This window comes from Echinops telfairi, unplaced genomic scaffold (genome assembly GCF_000313985.2).
Source record: "Echinops telfairi isolate 266 unplaced genomic scaffold, ASM31398v2 ScPeMD7_7424;HRSCAF=8462, whole genome shotgun sequence".
NCBI classification, from domain to species: Eukaryota; Metazoa; Chordata; class Mammalia; order Afrosoricida; family Tenrecidae; genus Echinops; species Echinops telfairi.
This window is the reverse complement of record NW_022111324.1, coordinates 69,417,343-69,433,673: the sequence shown is the minus strand read 5'-3', so window position 1 is coordinate 69,433,673 and position 16,331 is coordinate 69,417,343. Positions and strand designations below refer to the sequence as shown.

At 44.8% G+C, this 16,331-nt stretch overlaps 1 protein-coding gene across 1 annotated transcript in view; it reads right to left on the bottom strand.

Annotated features, from left to right (window-relative positions):
- The window catches only part of MTARC2 (mitochondrial amidoxime reducing component 2), a 33,861-nt gene that overhangs the window by 2,185 nt on the left and 15,345 nt on the right, over positions 1 to 16,331 (bottom strand). The window lies entirely within an intron of this gene.

The window sequence follows — 16,331 nt, the reverse complement described above, 5'->3', positions numbered from 1 at the left end:
CCCCCACCCCCGCCCCCAACTCAGAGGAAGGCAGTATGCCAGTGAGGGCATTATCATGTCTCAGCAACCAGAGTCGGGTTGCCTACCACTCACGAACCCACTCATCCCTTACAGCTGAGCTACCAAATCCACTGCAGTGGAGTGGATTCTGACCCTCAGGGACTTGACATAAGAGTTTCTGAGGCTGGACAACTTTAAGGGAGCAGAGAGCTCCCACTCAGCAGCTGGTGGACTTGAACCACTGGCCGTGGTCTTACCCAACAGTGCTATCAGGGCTCCTACACGGGAGCCAAATTAAAACCTGTAAGTTCCCTTCATCCAAGGGAAGTCCATTACAACACCAACAACACTTTAACTTCCACATAGGTCCACCCAGTGGATGGGGCCCCAAAGCTTTTCTACCCAGACTAGTGGGCACGGCCAATGCCTGCCTTGGGGGGTCAGTCCTTCTTCACAACTGGGATATAAGTACCATTTGTAAGGCCCATGAGGAAAATTGACAAATGTGTCCTGGAGTCACTCCACCCAGCTTCTCAAAGCAGGTCTCTTCACCACCCAGCTTTTCATCAGAGATGGTGTAGATTATGAGCAATGTAATTACTGTGATAAGATCCAAACTACGGCATCATATGATCTACATGACAAGGGAGTTGTATAGAGCTGTGTATATATGGGAAGAGGCTTCTTTTTCTCTCACAAGAAGCCCAGCTGTCATTCCTTAGCTGCCCACAGCGATCTATTAATTTTTAAAGTGGGGATTTCACACGGGTGATAAAGCTCCACGAATCCCCTGGTTGTCCAATCTTCAATTCCTCGCCATTCTCTGTCTGCACTCGCTGCTAACCTTCAGTGGAAGGTTCCAGTCCGCCCAGTGTGGAGGGAGAAAGAGCTGGTGACCTGCACTCATAAAGGTTACAGCTTAGAAAACCCCATGGACTGGATCTACGCGGTCACATGAGGTCAGAAAATTCATACTTAAATTCGAACATACTTAACAACACTAACTGTCTGTGTGGAAATCAATATCCCGTTCCATTCCGTTGACCAATTAACTTAAGCTGTGTAATCCTTATAAAAGTCGAGGGCACAGCGTGCAGCAAATGGACACTCCATATTCTAGCTAGGATTTAGTACTAGCACTGTTCAAATACCCAAACCAATGGGCAAGCCCAGCTCCTGGGGAACCTCCGGGAAGGCCCTGACCTCTGAATAGGGTATATGATAAATTGATGTCATGCTGCACACAATTTGCCATTAGAGGGCGTTGCGGTCACAGGCATGTAAACTGATCTGAGACCTACGGCTGGAAACTCCAGCTTTCAATCCACCTTCCAACCAGTGTCCTTTCATAAGCGATGATGAATTTAATATTTCAAAGCTACACAGATGTGGCAGTGAGCTTTTGGTTTTGCTCTTTTGCTATCTAACAGGTTCAAATAGCAAATTGTCTTGATACACAAGAACTTCCTGCAGACCCCCAATGTCAGCTCTAATTCATTCACTGTTACCAAGCCGGGTCTGACTCCCAGGGACCTGGCAGGACAAAGTAGAACTGCCTATAGGGTTTCTAAGGCTGCGATTTTTATGGCTGCAGAGCTGGTGACCTGCACTCATAAAGCCTACAGCTTAGAAAACCCCTTGGATCAGGTCTACAGTCACATGAGGTCAGAAAATTCACAGTTAGAGGTCAGAGTGCCTTAACTTTCTAAGAGCAGCTGGTGGGTTGGAATCACTAACCTTTCAGTTAGCAGATGAGTGCTTAACCTCTGGACCACCAGGGGTCCTTCCAGTTCTAATTACCTCTTACAATTTTAATCATATTATCAAAATTAAACTTTTGTTTGAAAGATGAGGATTCTTCACGAGTTAAAGATGGAATGGGTCAGTGTGTTATAGGATGTATGGGAGACAAAGCGTGGCTTTCAAAATATATTTGGTTAGTATTATTTCTCCTTTTCATTAAAAATTACACAACAGAAAATGTGGAAAACAAAGAAGCTGAATGAGCTTGAGGCCATTGCTGCAGCCACGGTGTCAGCCGTTTTGTCCTTCTCCGTCTTCTTATTTGTTCATCTCAGTTATTCGTGCATAAAAGAAAGCTTATACTTACTTTCTATAGACATAGACGACAGTGGTGAAATACACAACAGTATTTAGCAAGTATATTCTCCACTAAACAAAAAAGCCACACCAACACTTGCCAACTGAGTGGATGTCAGTTCCTACTTACATGGCAGGGTAGAACTGCCTCTGTGGGTCTCCGAGACTGTAACTCTTTCCCGAGTAGAGAGTAACCACCACCACCCTATTATCCCTCCTGAGGAGCGGCTGGTGGTTTCAAACTGCTGGCCTTAGCTTGAAGAGTTTACTGCTCCCCACCCCCCTACTGGGGAGCAGCGCCATTACAGTTTGGCTACAGGAGGCAGGGGGAGAAGAAACCTAATGATCTGCTCCAGTAAAGAGTATAGCACTTGGGCGGATCTGCTTTCTCCTTTACCCATGGCATGGAATCGATTCTGACTCTTACATGGGTTTCATTACGTGTAGCCCCATCTTCCTCCTGTGGAGCAGCTGCTAAGTTTGAGCACCGAGCTTGCAGTTAACAGTGCAATGCTTACGTGCAGTGCCACCATGGCTGCCCTGTCCTCTCGGGTAACTAGAAGCTGGAATCCATTCAAAAGCACACAACAACGGAGTGGTTCACTATAGAATTCTCACCCTGCGTGTGGGGGACCCAAGGGGGATTCCTGCCTATCGATATCCCACGCAGCCACCGCACCACCTGTCAGGGGAAGCTTGTGTATGGCTTTGATGCTGAACAAGTGTCAGCAGAGCCTCCAGATGATGCCTGAGGACGAAAGCCCTGGGGATGTCTTCTGAAAATAAGCCACAGAAAGCCCAGGGGCCACGAGGATCCAGTCCTGCATGAGGTCTCCGAGTCAGCCAGGAGGCCAACTTAGTAGCTAAGAAAAAATGACATGTCCTTAAGGGATAAAGCCATCGAGGATTTTGAGGTGGAGAAGCTAAGCAAAGGAAGAGAGAAAGGAGACGTACTAAATAATAATGGGCTCGGTTCTGTGCAATAATGTTGGGCATTTTCTCTGAATTTGCCCTCATCCTGTAAACTCTAAATTAAGACTAGATGGTTCCCCATCACAAGTAGTGCCCGGAGGAAGAAGTGACGTAAGAGCTTTGGGAGTGAAAGGGCTCTCTTGGGAGTCACAGAACTTAAGGAAAGCACAGAGAGGCATGCGGTTTATTTGAGACCTTCACTAGAATCTATCTATGTATTTGCCAAGCAAAATATATAATAATAATAAACACCCAAAACTTAAAATGTTAGTGGAGATTTTCTCTCTTTCATTGTGCATGTGTGGGGATGTGCATGCATGCACAGGTGCATCAAGATGATCTCTTAAAAACTATCCCACAAAATGACAAGAAAGTATGTGGGGAAGATGGAAAGGCATGCAACAAAGTCCCACCTGGCCTGTGAAAAGCTGTGTGAGGGGCTATAAATAGAATTATCTTGGAAAGTACAAATCCGATCAGAAAATCGATTCTGATTGACCACAAGCAAGAACGTCTTTGGGACCAGCCACCTCCCTCTGCCCCCACATGTCAGTCACTGCTGGCATGCTTCTCAGTGCATGTCCTGATGCTGGCTTTCTAATAACTACTCAGACGTGTTGTGTGCGCTTTGGTTCCCATCATGTCCTAACAGCATTTTGGAAGACTATCTCACAGTGATTGTCTCTGAGAATTCTCCAGTCTAACTAATACAGTAATTCTGAACTTTTCAAAAACTTGAGTTCGATTCCTGATTTTTCTTCCATTCTATCCAGGTCTGTCTATTATGGCCCTGATCATAACGGTGGGTAGTGGTAGCTGGGCACCATCTAGAGTTCTTCTGGTCTCAGAATAGATGAAGCTATAATTGATATTAGCCTTGTAGTCTAGTTTCTTCTCTGAGAAATTGCTCTACTGAACTTTCATAGCTGTGTGTGTGTGTGTGTGTGTGTGTGTGTGTGTGTGTGTGTGTTTTCCCACAAAGCAGGTCTCAGATCTTTCTTCTGAGGCAACTCTGCATGGGTTCAAACCACCAGCCTTTGGGTTAGTATCCCAGTATTGAACAATCTGCACCATCCAAGGACTTCTAGGATTACCATATGACTCACTGATTCTAAAAGGATTGAAATCAGGGGTTCAAACAGATACCAAGGTTCATAGGAATATTACTCTCAATAGCTACAAGGTGGAAATAACCAAGCGCCCATTCACAGATGAATGGAGAAACACAATGTGCTCTGTCCACGTCGTGATGAGAATCCAGTTCTGATGCGTGCTATGGCATGGCTGAACCTTGAAAGCATTATTGTGAGTGAAATAAGCCAGACACAAAAGGATATATCTGTATGATTCCACTTGTATCAAACATCTGGAATATACAAACTAGATGAGTGGTTACCAGGGACTGGGGAGAGGATGGGATGGAGAGTTACTGCTTGATGGGTATCAATTTTCTATTTCAGGTGATAAAAATGTTTTGAAATTACCCTGGTGATGCTGTTGGGCAAGTGTTGGACAACTAACCAAATGGTCAGTGGTTCAAGTGCACCAGCCACTCTGAGGGAGAGAGATGCAGATATCTGCTCCCAGAAAGATTCATAACTTCTCCTATCCTACAGCTGGTCACTGCGAGTCAGAACTGACACGGTGGCAGCAGGGTGGTGTAATGGCTGTACAACACAGTGACTGTAAGTTATGCCACTGAACTGTACGGTAAAAACTATTCAGGAGAGAATCACACATGATCTACAATCATTGTGATGTTAAACTATATCCACTGTCTTTATTATAATCATTTTAACTATAGCATAATGAAAATATATTTATTTGCACCTCTTTTTAAAATTAAAATTGTGTAAGCAATTTATGTATAAATACAATATCTTTGGGGTAATTTAATAAGTATTAACAAGACAATAAAATGTTACTACAAGCTGCCTTTTGATGGTGGGATAATGAGTGATTTGTATTTCTTCCTTTATAGTTTCTATATTTTCCCAACTGTAAGCTGAAGACATGTTCCTTTAAAAAAGACAGCTAAGTTTAGATTCAGAAAAACTTAACTTTATCTGAAAAATGTTTCTTGAATTGAGTCAGTGAGATGTTTCCCACCTCTCTGCAATAGGGTTCACACTCCCTTGGGGATTTTCACATGCACACGACCCAATGTTTGAATAACACTATTTAGAGAAGCAGTACACTTTTGTGGCGGTTACATCATCTCCTGTCAACTTGAGGGAACAGGTGGAGTCTAGCATGTTAATCAGGTAGCAGCTTGATGACCTCATTTGGAGGTGTGATAAAGATAATAGCTCACTGGAGGCCAGACCCAGTCTCTCTGCCTTCCCGTTGAGACACTCAGAGAGCTGGTGGAGACCTGTGCCAGCGTTCAGATGCTTCCACTACCATTGGATCCACAAGACTTTCCACCCACCAGCCTGTGATCTTCCTGCATTCGGCATCATTGCATGGCTTTGAGAGTCTAAAGAGGAATTTATGGACTAGTATCAGACATATGGACTAATATCAGGCTTATGGACCTGATCTGGACTGGGCTGGGTTGTTTCCTAATATATAATTGCTCTTTGATATAAATCTCTTTGTTATACACATATAAGTGTCTATGAATTTGTTTCTCTAGTCCACCATGACTAACACACTTTATTTTTTGGAGGGGGGAATTTTTTTAATGTTCAAAACCTTTTTATTGGGAATAGTTAATACAGTTATCATTACATAGTTCAATCACATCAAGCAGTATTGTACAATTACTACCACGATCAGTTGCAAAACATTCTTTTCCTTCTTGAATTCATTGGTATCAGCTCCCCTTTACCATCACCAATGTACAACCCCCCAACAGAAGCCCTTATTCTACTTGCTGTCCCTATAGATTCATCAATCCTGGGTTTCATATACATAAAAACAGAAAAATATTTAACAAAAATTCAAGAGGGTGACTCCATTTGTGATAAACCCCAATATGACAAAAAAACAAACAAAAAACCAGAAAATGTTGAAAATCAGATCAGGCCTAACATACATCAGAGGGGGAATCAACTGACAAGGTTTTAACCATACAAGTCAGGTTTATTATTTTGATCTTCTATAGCCATCTCTCCAATGCACTCTATTTGGTAACTACTTTCCTTCCATCCCTCTGTCATGGATAGAGGGAGAGCACCAGAGGCTTATTTCCTACGTAGTTCCCACCACTGCATCATGGGCTCCCACTGTCACTCATAGCCCTCTGCAAACCAGGTTTTCACAATTTAGGCTGTAATACTATTCCCTCCTTCAGCTTTGTATTATATGATTTGCAATCCTTCAGTCACTCTAAGTATCTTCCTCCCACATGGTAACCACTGTATGTTCCTATGGAATCATATGAGACCCATTTTTGTAAACCTAATTGCATTAAAATGTACCAGGAGGGCTTTGCTATTTGAAACAGTTGGAGCGGAAAGATCCTGGCAGAAGGAATGGTTTTCTGTAAAGCCGGCTTCTGTGCCCTGGAGAATGCCTAGTATTTTTAGGGATTGCCCAGAGCCTCGTCTTCACTACAGAATTCTTTCTAAGCTGAGAACACAAGGAGTCTCACCTCAACCATCAGCCAAGTCCCGGAGAAGCAGCCGCCGGCATACTTGCCAGAAACAGTGGCTTGGGCTGCTCTGAGCTGTTCCCCAGCACCCCTAGTCCAGGCTGTGGGTCACAGTGACCCAAGGGGCACCGAGAGAAAGGTATGGGTTTGCGGGGGTCTCTGGACAAATCCTACCAACTCCATTTTTCCACTTCAGCCTCAACATCTACATTCATATTTGATGGACTCCCCTTTGAAGTAACTTTGTAAAGAAAATGACCACTATTTGTGATTTATAAATGTGTATGTTCATGTGAGCATACTTGCTCAAAGGCAATATCCCTTGGCTACCATAGTAGGCACTTACTACTAACTGAAAGGTTGTCAGTTCAAATCCACACAGAGGTACCAAAAAACCAGTCATTAAAAACCCTGTGGAGTACAATTCTACAAGGAAACACAAGGGTTGATGGGAGTTGGATCTGACTTGGTGGCAGCTGATTAATTCATTTTTCCCCTTTTGTCCACATTTTAATTCCTTTAGTTTTCTGGAATCAGGACAAGCCTTTCCAAGACCTTTGGTTGGCTTTGGGCTCCTCACAGAAGAGCCCTGTAAACAAAGCTTCCGAGGGAGGGCCACCAACTGCAGTCCTCAGGCCCTTCCCCAGTATGTCAGAGAGAAAACAGACTGTGAAATCCAGAACCTATATAAGGCAGAAACCTGCCAAAGAAGGAAAACTCAGACATTTTCCACTGGAACCCTTTCTTCAGCCAAATAAATATGAAGGGGCATCAAAAAGTTAGTGGGAAATGGCATAAAAAGACAATGGAATTTCCCGACAAATGTCTGAAGGCCCCTGAGTTCTCTGAAAGCCAAACCCTGTGAGAAGCAGGAGGAATCAGAACAGTTGGTATTGCAAGTCCAAGGCCAGGAAAATCTGGCCGATCGCTGTGCTGCTAGACCCTAGAGCGGTCTCCGCATTTCAGCTACCATGAAGAATGCTGCACTGGTGGCGGAGTGGCGTCCAGTTGGACTGTGATCTGCAGGGCGGGCAGTTTCTAAACCCCCAGCAGCTCCTCAGAAGCAGCACTGGGCTCTCCACTCCCATAAACAGGACAGTCTCGGACTCTCACAGGGCTGGGTCTACCCTGCCCTACAGGCTCACTCGGATACGCACTCTCGGCAGTGAGTTTGGATTTTGCTTTGGAACGGTGGCATATGTACCATATATACTCATATAGAAGCAGAGTTTTCCAGCACATCTTTAATGCAGTTTTGGTGGTAAAATTAGGAGCTTTGGCTGATATTCGGGGTGGCTTATACTCGAGTATCTGTGGTATATATCCATTTGAGTCTCTGCTTTCAGTTCTTTGCTAACTGCTAAACCCATGAGATGCAGATGATTAATATGGCCTTCCCAGCCATGACTCCTTAAGTGATGTACTGCAATTGTGGACTCTGCACCTGTGGCCATCATCTCATTGGGGGGGGGGGGGAATGTGGTAGTTACATAATTTCGTGTCAACTTGAAATACAGGGGTGGGGTCTAGCCTGTCAATCAGGTCACAGCCTGATGGTGCCTCCTTGGAGGCATGACCTTCTCTTAAGGAAGGTCCCAGGAACCTCCCACTCTCTCTCTCTCTGTCTTCACCTTCCTGCTGGCAAGCCACTCAGAGACCTGCTGGTGACCTGCCTGTCCCCTGGAGATGCATCCACTGCCATTGGCTCCACAAGACTTTGCATCCACAGGCCTGTGATTTTCCTGCATTTTGCATCATTGCTGTGGCTGCATGAGTCAGAGGAAGGATTTATGGACTGGCGTTGAATTTACAGACTTGATCTAGACTGGACTGGGATGTTTTCCTGATATACAATTACTTCTTTTTTTTTAAATCATTTTATTAGGGCCTCCTACAACTCATCACAATCCATACATACATCAATTGTGTAAAACACATCTGTACATTCATTGCCCTCATCATTCTCAAAACATTTGCTCTCCACCTAAGCCCCTGGCATCAGCTCCTCATTTTCCCCTCCTCCCCACTCCCCTCTCCCTCATGAACCCTTGATAATTTATAAATTATTATTTGTCATATCTTGCCCTGTTTGACATCTCCCTTCAACAATTACTTCTTGATATAAAGCTCCTTCTTATGCATATATAAGTGTCTCCAGATTTTTCTCTAGTTGACCTGGCCTCCTAACACAGGGGAGTTCTCTACTATACTAATGGACAGGATTAAGGTGGGATTAAGTCCTGATCTTTATAGAGGGTCTGAACCAAGTCACACCCTTTGTTTCCTTAGGCATATGGGCCAGTGGTACAGTGGGTTATGCATTGGTCTGCTAACTGCAAGGTCAGCAGCTCAAGACCACCAGATGTTCTGTGGGAGAATGATGAGGCTTTCTACTTTCCTAAAGAGTGACAGTCTTGGATACCTACAGAGATAGGTCTGCCCTGCCCCATAGCGTCACTATGAGTAGGCATTGACTCCGTGGCAGTGAGTTTGGCTTGATTTTATGAATGCAGCTCCATCAGAGCCATTGCTGTGCATGCACGAGCTACCTCAAACACAGAGAGAAGGCACGACCTCTGAGGCCACTGGAAGTGCATGATCTCAATCTCCGTCTGTGGTGGCAGAGACCCAGACCAGAGACACTCGAGACTGTGACAAGGAGACTATGGGACAGGACAAAGGAGTCAGGCAAAGACCAGAGGCCAAGGCAAGGAAACCCTGAGGCAGAGCAGAGGGGCAGTGTCAGACTACGGGACTGTGAAGCAGAGTGACAGGCGGGCTTCCTGGTCCGCAGGGGCAGCTGACACCAGGAGATCACATGGCAGAGAAGCTGAGGACCACAAAGACATTTGGCTACTGGTTGGGAAGAGGTGTAGATGTAGGCCAATCACTCTATCATACTGTTTACTGGTCCTGACTTCTGGTAAGCTAGTAGCTTCCCTAAGAACTCCCCATAATTAAATTGTCTGTGGATGCCGTGTGACCATTGAAAAGAATTATCAAACGCAGCATAGATACAGAGTCCAATGGGAGGAATGGTTGGCATCAGAACAGGCAAAGAAAGATGGATGGTGAAAAAAATAAAAAACAAAAAAAGAAAGATAGAAGGTGAAGGCCTATCTGACTCCTGCCTCATAGCAATAGGGAAGCCAGAGGAGGTCAGCCAGGGTCATGTCCTACATGCCACTTACTGCGACCTGCCCCCTGCTTTGTGGGACAAAGAGGACACTGTCTCCTCCCATAAAGGTTTACAGTCTCAGAAACACTACAGGGCAGGTCTGCTCTGTTCTACTAAGTCATTATGATTCTGAATCTATTCAGTAACAGTATGGTTTAAGGGTCATATCCATTTTTTTTTTTCAGGAATCACCACGCTGTTTGCCACAGTCGTAGCCAGTGCAGTTTTGTTGAAGGACTGGCAGCGGCTTAAAGGAGTTAGAGATGTGTAGATAGCTTACAGAGATATATAGATGGCTTCCATCCACAGAGATGTGTAGATGGCTTACACTTCAGGGTTTCTGATAGAAAATCAGAGGCCAGTTCTCAGGTTCCACACATTAGCTGTCTGGCTTTGGACAAGCCATGCTACATTCTCTAAGTCTCCGTTTCCTCCTCTGTAAAAGAGGAATAAACAAACATTTTATCTGTCTTCATTTCTTTTGCACCATGATCCACAGTAAAAAATACATTTCACATGACTTCCTCATACTCTCAGACTTGCCCATACATAACAAAAATGATTTAAATAAGGTTTGGCTGTAATACTTCACCTTTATACAGGCCATTCCGTTCGATGTCATTTATGCTACTCTATTAAATTGTTTTGGCCCACTGACCCCCCCCCCTTGCCCTCAGATCAATTCTTACTCATAGGGACCCTCCAGGACAGAGAGGAAGGGCCCCACAGCATTCTCCAAGGCTGAAGCAAAGCTGATTCCTGCACCTTACTTCCATGGAGTCCCTGCCTTTCGGTTAGCAGCTGAGCACTCAATCATTGTGCCACCAGGGCTCCTGAGGGCCCCCACTAACTGTAAACTACAGCCCAGCCATGGATTGTGGCTGCAGTTTTGAGTGGGGAGCTGGGAGGGTAAAATGAGACAAGGAAGGTAATGTGATTGACATCTCACTGCTACATAACAAGCAAGCAAGCACTAATTTCAATCCACAATTATTATTTTATAATAGCTATATTATAATTATTATTGCTACTTAGAATTCCCTGAAGCCAAGGAACAGCTGTTATTTTTATCTAGGGACACAGATTTTATATCTCTGGTAGTTAGTTAGGTTGTATGTCAACTTGGACAGGTCAGGATATTCCCATGTCTGATCTACCACAGTGTGGTCAATTTCATGATGGGCTGGTTCTTCGTTAAAGCAGCCAGGTAGTTATGGGGAGAACAGGGTGGAACACCACCTACATGTGGGTTATATGAAGAAGAATGCAGTATCAAGATTGCAAGGGCTTATTAACAACGTGGGATATGCAAAAGACACAATCTTGCTTGCTGAAAGCAAGGATGGCCTGAGGGTCTTGCTGATAAAACCAAGGATTGTAGCCTCCAGCGTGGATTACAATGCAGGGTAACGAGACCCAAATCCTCTCAACTGGACCAATAGATAATGTCATGATAAACGGAGAAAAATATTGAAGCCGTCAAAGATTTTGTCTTACTTAGATTCACAATCAATGTTCATGGAAGCAGCAGTCAGCAGATCAAAAGACACACTACATTGGGTAAATCTACTGCACAAGACCTCTTTGGAGTATTGAAAAGCAAGGATATTACTTGGAGGGCTAAGATGTGACTGACCCAAGCCGTGGTATTTTCAATTGCTTCCTATACATGTGAAAGTTGGATTGTGGATACCTTTGAATTGTGGGGCTGGAAAATATTGGAAGTACCATGGACCGTGAAAAGGGCACCCTGGTCTGTCTTGAGAGAAGTATGGCCAGAGTGCTCGCTGGGGGCAAAGATGGCAAGACTACACTTTGCACATGTCAGGAGAGGCCAGTCCCTGGAGAAGGACATCATGCTTGGTAAAGCAGCGGGCAGCGGAAAAAGAGGCAGGCCCTCAAGGAGATGGATGGGCACAATGGCTGCAACAATGGCCTCAGGCCTAGGAACAGTTGTGAGGATGGTGCAGGCCTTTTACTCTACATAGGTATTCTACTCTACATAGGGTCGCTATGGGTAGGAACTGACTTGATAACCACCTTTATATGGTCACACCCTTGACACAACTGAGAGGTTTGGCTTCCTATATAAATACACTTACTACCCTGTTTCCCCAAAAGTAAGACATCCCCCGAAAATAAGACCTACTTACAGCTTTGCCTCTCACTGAAATATAAGGTATCCCCCTGAAAATAAGACCTCCCCGAAAATAAGTCCGCCCCCAAGCTACCGTAACTCTGGACTCTGGACCGTAGCAGCAGGTGCCCCTGCACAACTCACTATTGGCCACAGTGCAGCTGGAGCAGACAGGAAGTGTGAGATCTCTTTTAATAAAACAATAAACAATAAATGTGTACCATGTTCTTCTTTAAGGAAAAATAAGACATCCCCTGAAAATAAGACCTAGCACACCTTTGGGAACAAAAATTAATATAAGACACTGCCTTATTTTCGGGGAAACAGGGCATATATGACAATATATAGTGAGCCTAGCTCACTTCTACTGCTAGGTCTGGAGCCTGCATATGGTTCACTGACCTCCTGTCATATCACCAGTGGATCCAGGAGCCATCAGCAGACTGCTGTTCTTGGATTTTTCTTGGATTTATCCAGCTCTGCATCCACCATCCTGTAGTCTTCCTGCCTCATCTTCCTGTTACCTGCTTCACTGGCCCCCAAAGCTACACAGGTCTGGAGACTTGAGCCAGACTGGACTTAACCAGCTTCTACAAAGCCATTTCTTGAAATCCATTTACAGTATACACATCCACCATCCCTGAAACCCACAGGGTCCCTTCTACGCTGTCTTACAGGGTTGCTATGAGTTGGAATCAACTCAGTGGCAGTGAGTTATATACACACACATACAGGTGTCGCTAGTTTTGCTTCTCTAGAGAGCTCAACCTAACAGTATCTAGGCACCCAAATAGAGTCCAAACTCATTTCAACTCAGGCCATGGGGGAGTGAAAAGAGCAAAGATGATTTGCAAAAATCCTATTTTCCAACAGCTGAGGCTAATAGCACTGGGAGGATGCAATTCACACAGCCAGTGAGTGCTGGGGCTGGAGTTCAAACCACGGCTGTCTAGCTTCAAAATCTACTGCCTCTCTCAAGACCTGAGAGAAGCACTTCCATGACCCTGCTGACACACCAGGTTTCCTGGATGTCCACAGTCCTTATGAAAGGAGCAGGGACTGCATCAAATGAGATACTCTATAAATCGTCACACACAGAAAAACTATAGGCAACAACAACAAATTCACACTGACTGTCATCAAGTGGATTCCAATTCGTAGCAACTCTATGAGATATAGAATTCTCCTTGAGGGTTTCTGAGGCCGTAAATTTTTTGACACTTTAAAAAAATCATTTTACTGGGGGCTCATACAACTCTTATCACAATCCATACATACATCAATTGTGTAAAGCACATTTGTACATTCATTGCCCTCATCATTCTCAAAACATTTGCTCTTCACTTAAGCCCTTGGCATCAGCTCCTTCTTTTTTCCGCTCCCTCCTTGCTCCCCCCTGCCTTATGAACCCTTGATAATTTCTAACTTATTATTATTTTATCATGTCTTACACTGTCCGACGTCTCCCTTCACCCACTTTTCTGTTATCCATCCCCCAGGGAGGAGGTTACAGGTAGATCCTTGTAATTGGTGCCCAGAGGCTGTAAAATTTGACAGGAGCAGAGTCATCTTTCTCCTGAGGAGGGCTGGTGGGTTTTAACAGCTGACCTGGGGGTTGGTTCCAGCCCACCATGTAATCCACGATACCACCAGGGCTCCGAGGACAACTACCACCCAGACCCACTGCTGTCAAGTTGCTTCTGACTCATGGCAACCCTATAGGACAGGGTAGAGCCCAGACTGTCACTCTTTACAAGAGTAGAAAAGCCTCATCTTTCTGCCTCAGAGCAGCTGGTGGTTTTTAAACTGCTGCCCTTGTGGTTAGCAGTCGATGTGGAAGCAGTACACCCCAGGGCAGGCCGGGCGCCTTGGGAAACTAACGATCAGTGGTTACGAGGAGCTCAAGGGGGTGGGGGAGAAAGAAGGGGGCATGTTTAGGGCGGTGATATGCTTCTCTATGGCCTTTGCACTGGGGAACACATGCCAATTGCGTTTGAAAAAACTCATAGGACTGTACAACAGAAAGAGTGCACCCTAATGGGAACAATGGACTTCAGTTTATAACACCACAATCTTGGTTCACCGACTGTAACAAATGGGCCACACATGTGACAATGTTAACAAAGGACAGCTGGGTGTGGGCGTGGGGGAGTTGGGAAACCTGGGCTTCTCTGCACTTTTTCTGCAAATCTCAAACTGTTCTAAAAAATAAAGTCTGCTTGGAGTTTCTTCTGGGAAAAAAAAAAGTCAAACCTGTTCACCAGGACAATGACCAAAGGTCAAGCAATCCTGGCCCCCAAGGACGAACTCCAGAGATAAGCAGTGTTGATTAATTTGGCTCTCACTAAACCTCATGCACCTGCATTCTCAGATGCAAACACAAACCCCAGGCCCAAGTGAAGCCAAAGTCACATGGGAAAAGTACAAAGCACAGGGCCACACAGAGCAAACGCTACACAACGCATTTTCCCATCGTTGTAAACTTGGTAATAAATAAAAAACTAAGCTTCTTCCGCTGCTTAGGTCTACTGTTTTGTTAACTTTTATTAGTTGATTTATTAAATATTCATGTGCACAACCATTTGTATTAATATTTAATAGGGTCCCACTAATTGAAAGAGTTATAGTTGTGTGATGGTGCCAGGTAGAGAGGCTAATGCTTCCAACTTAGCTATGGAACTTCCTAAATTAAGGACTAATAAATGATCTACATTAGCATATTTTATAGTTAGAGTATTTTTTAAAGTACACAAGCAGAGAACTGTGTCTCAAAAAAAAAACAATGCCCATTTATAACACGGCAAACCCACCACAATGGATACAGATTGCAGGAATGGAGCCACAAATGAACTGTTTATGGAAGTATAAAGCCATTTAAATTGGGAAAAGAAAAAACAGGCTGCCCATTCAAATCGTCTAAAAGAGACCGAATAATAGGCTTGCATTAGCCTTGGGTTAAGTCTCACAAGTCACAGGAAAGCCCAAATTCAGCCAAGCATGAGAAAATCTTTTCTTATTATAGCCCTGCTAAGATCTTACCCTAACATGAATAGCAAAACAATTAACCCTTCATTGAAGATACATCAAGAAAAAATTCCGCCAAAGAATATTTCCCAGAAAAGTGTGGACAAATTATAGACATCTTGTGGGAGAACTTCAGCTCCATGAACGAATTTCTACTCCAGACCAGAGCAACATTTAATGCAGTGGTTCACAAGCACTCACCCCATCTTTACAAACAGACCAATGATTCAATGCTGGGAACTTCAAAGGGAAAGTCCAGCAGGATTTATGGTGAAATCATGAAGCTCAGAGTCCATGGTGGTGCATGTTTCAGAATCCACCCAAAGGTGCCCAGAAAGAAAGGCCAGGCAATCCATGTACCAAAAAAATCAGTGAATGTAATCCCTAAGGAGCAGTTTTACTCATGGCGCCGGCACGGATCAGAGTCAGCACCAGGGCAACTCTGCTGAGGCTCGCTAACTTGCATCAGCCTCTGGTACAGTAATTCTGTTTCTGCTCTTTTCTTTTTCTTTAAGAGGATCCCTCCCAAAACTCCACATTTCATGAGACCAGTTGGGAACGCGATAGGATTCACTTCCGGGGAGAAAAATAGAGTGCCGGTGCTTTCCTTCCCATGTGACCCCTTGAGTGCTAGGCCCACTTCCTCTTCCGGTTCAGCACAGCCATTTTCCTTTCTCTACAACTTTCACTCCGTGGTCCTAACCCCCTAAACGCAGGGGCCAAGACTGCCTTGGATGGTTTTACCCACAGGATTCACAGGCCCTTTCACCAACGGTTCTGATGCAGATTTAAGGGTGATGCCTGCGAATCTGTCTTATACCAAGACCCTCTGGTTTCCCTCCTTTTCCCCCTTCCATAGAAGTTTCCAGTTATATGGTGCCTGGGAAATCATAGACATTCAATATTTATTGATGCATGCACCTCATAAAGACTTCCTTGCGCAAAAACCATTACCAGCTCCTCAATGTTTGCAATATGGGATCCAAATCCCAGGTGTGGTGGCCTGCCATCCAGCCTCATCTCCTGCCAGGACTCCGCCTAACCAAAACACCAAGTCCATTGCCAGCAACTTGGTTCTGACTCATGATGACCCCATGTCTTACAGATGAGAAATGGCTCCATGGGGTTTATGTCTGGGCCGTGTTTGGGCCGGTTCTGTTGTGTACAGCACCTTCCCCCAGCTCTCCCGGAAGATAGGCCGCTGGACTGTGTGTGCGCACCCCTTCCCCACACCCCCATCCCTCAAGGCCAGAGTTGAACTGTGCAGCCTCTTCCCCCACATTCCAAGAAGCTGGTCTGTGAGACTCAAGACTGCAGCTTCA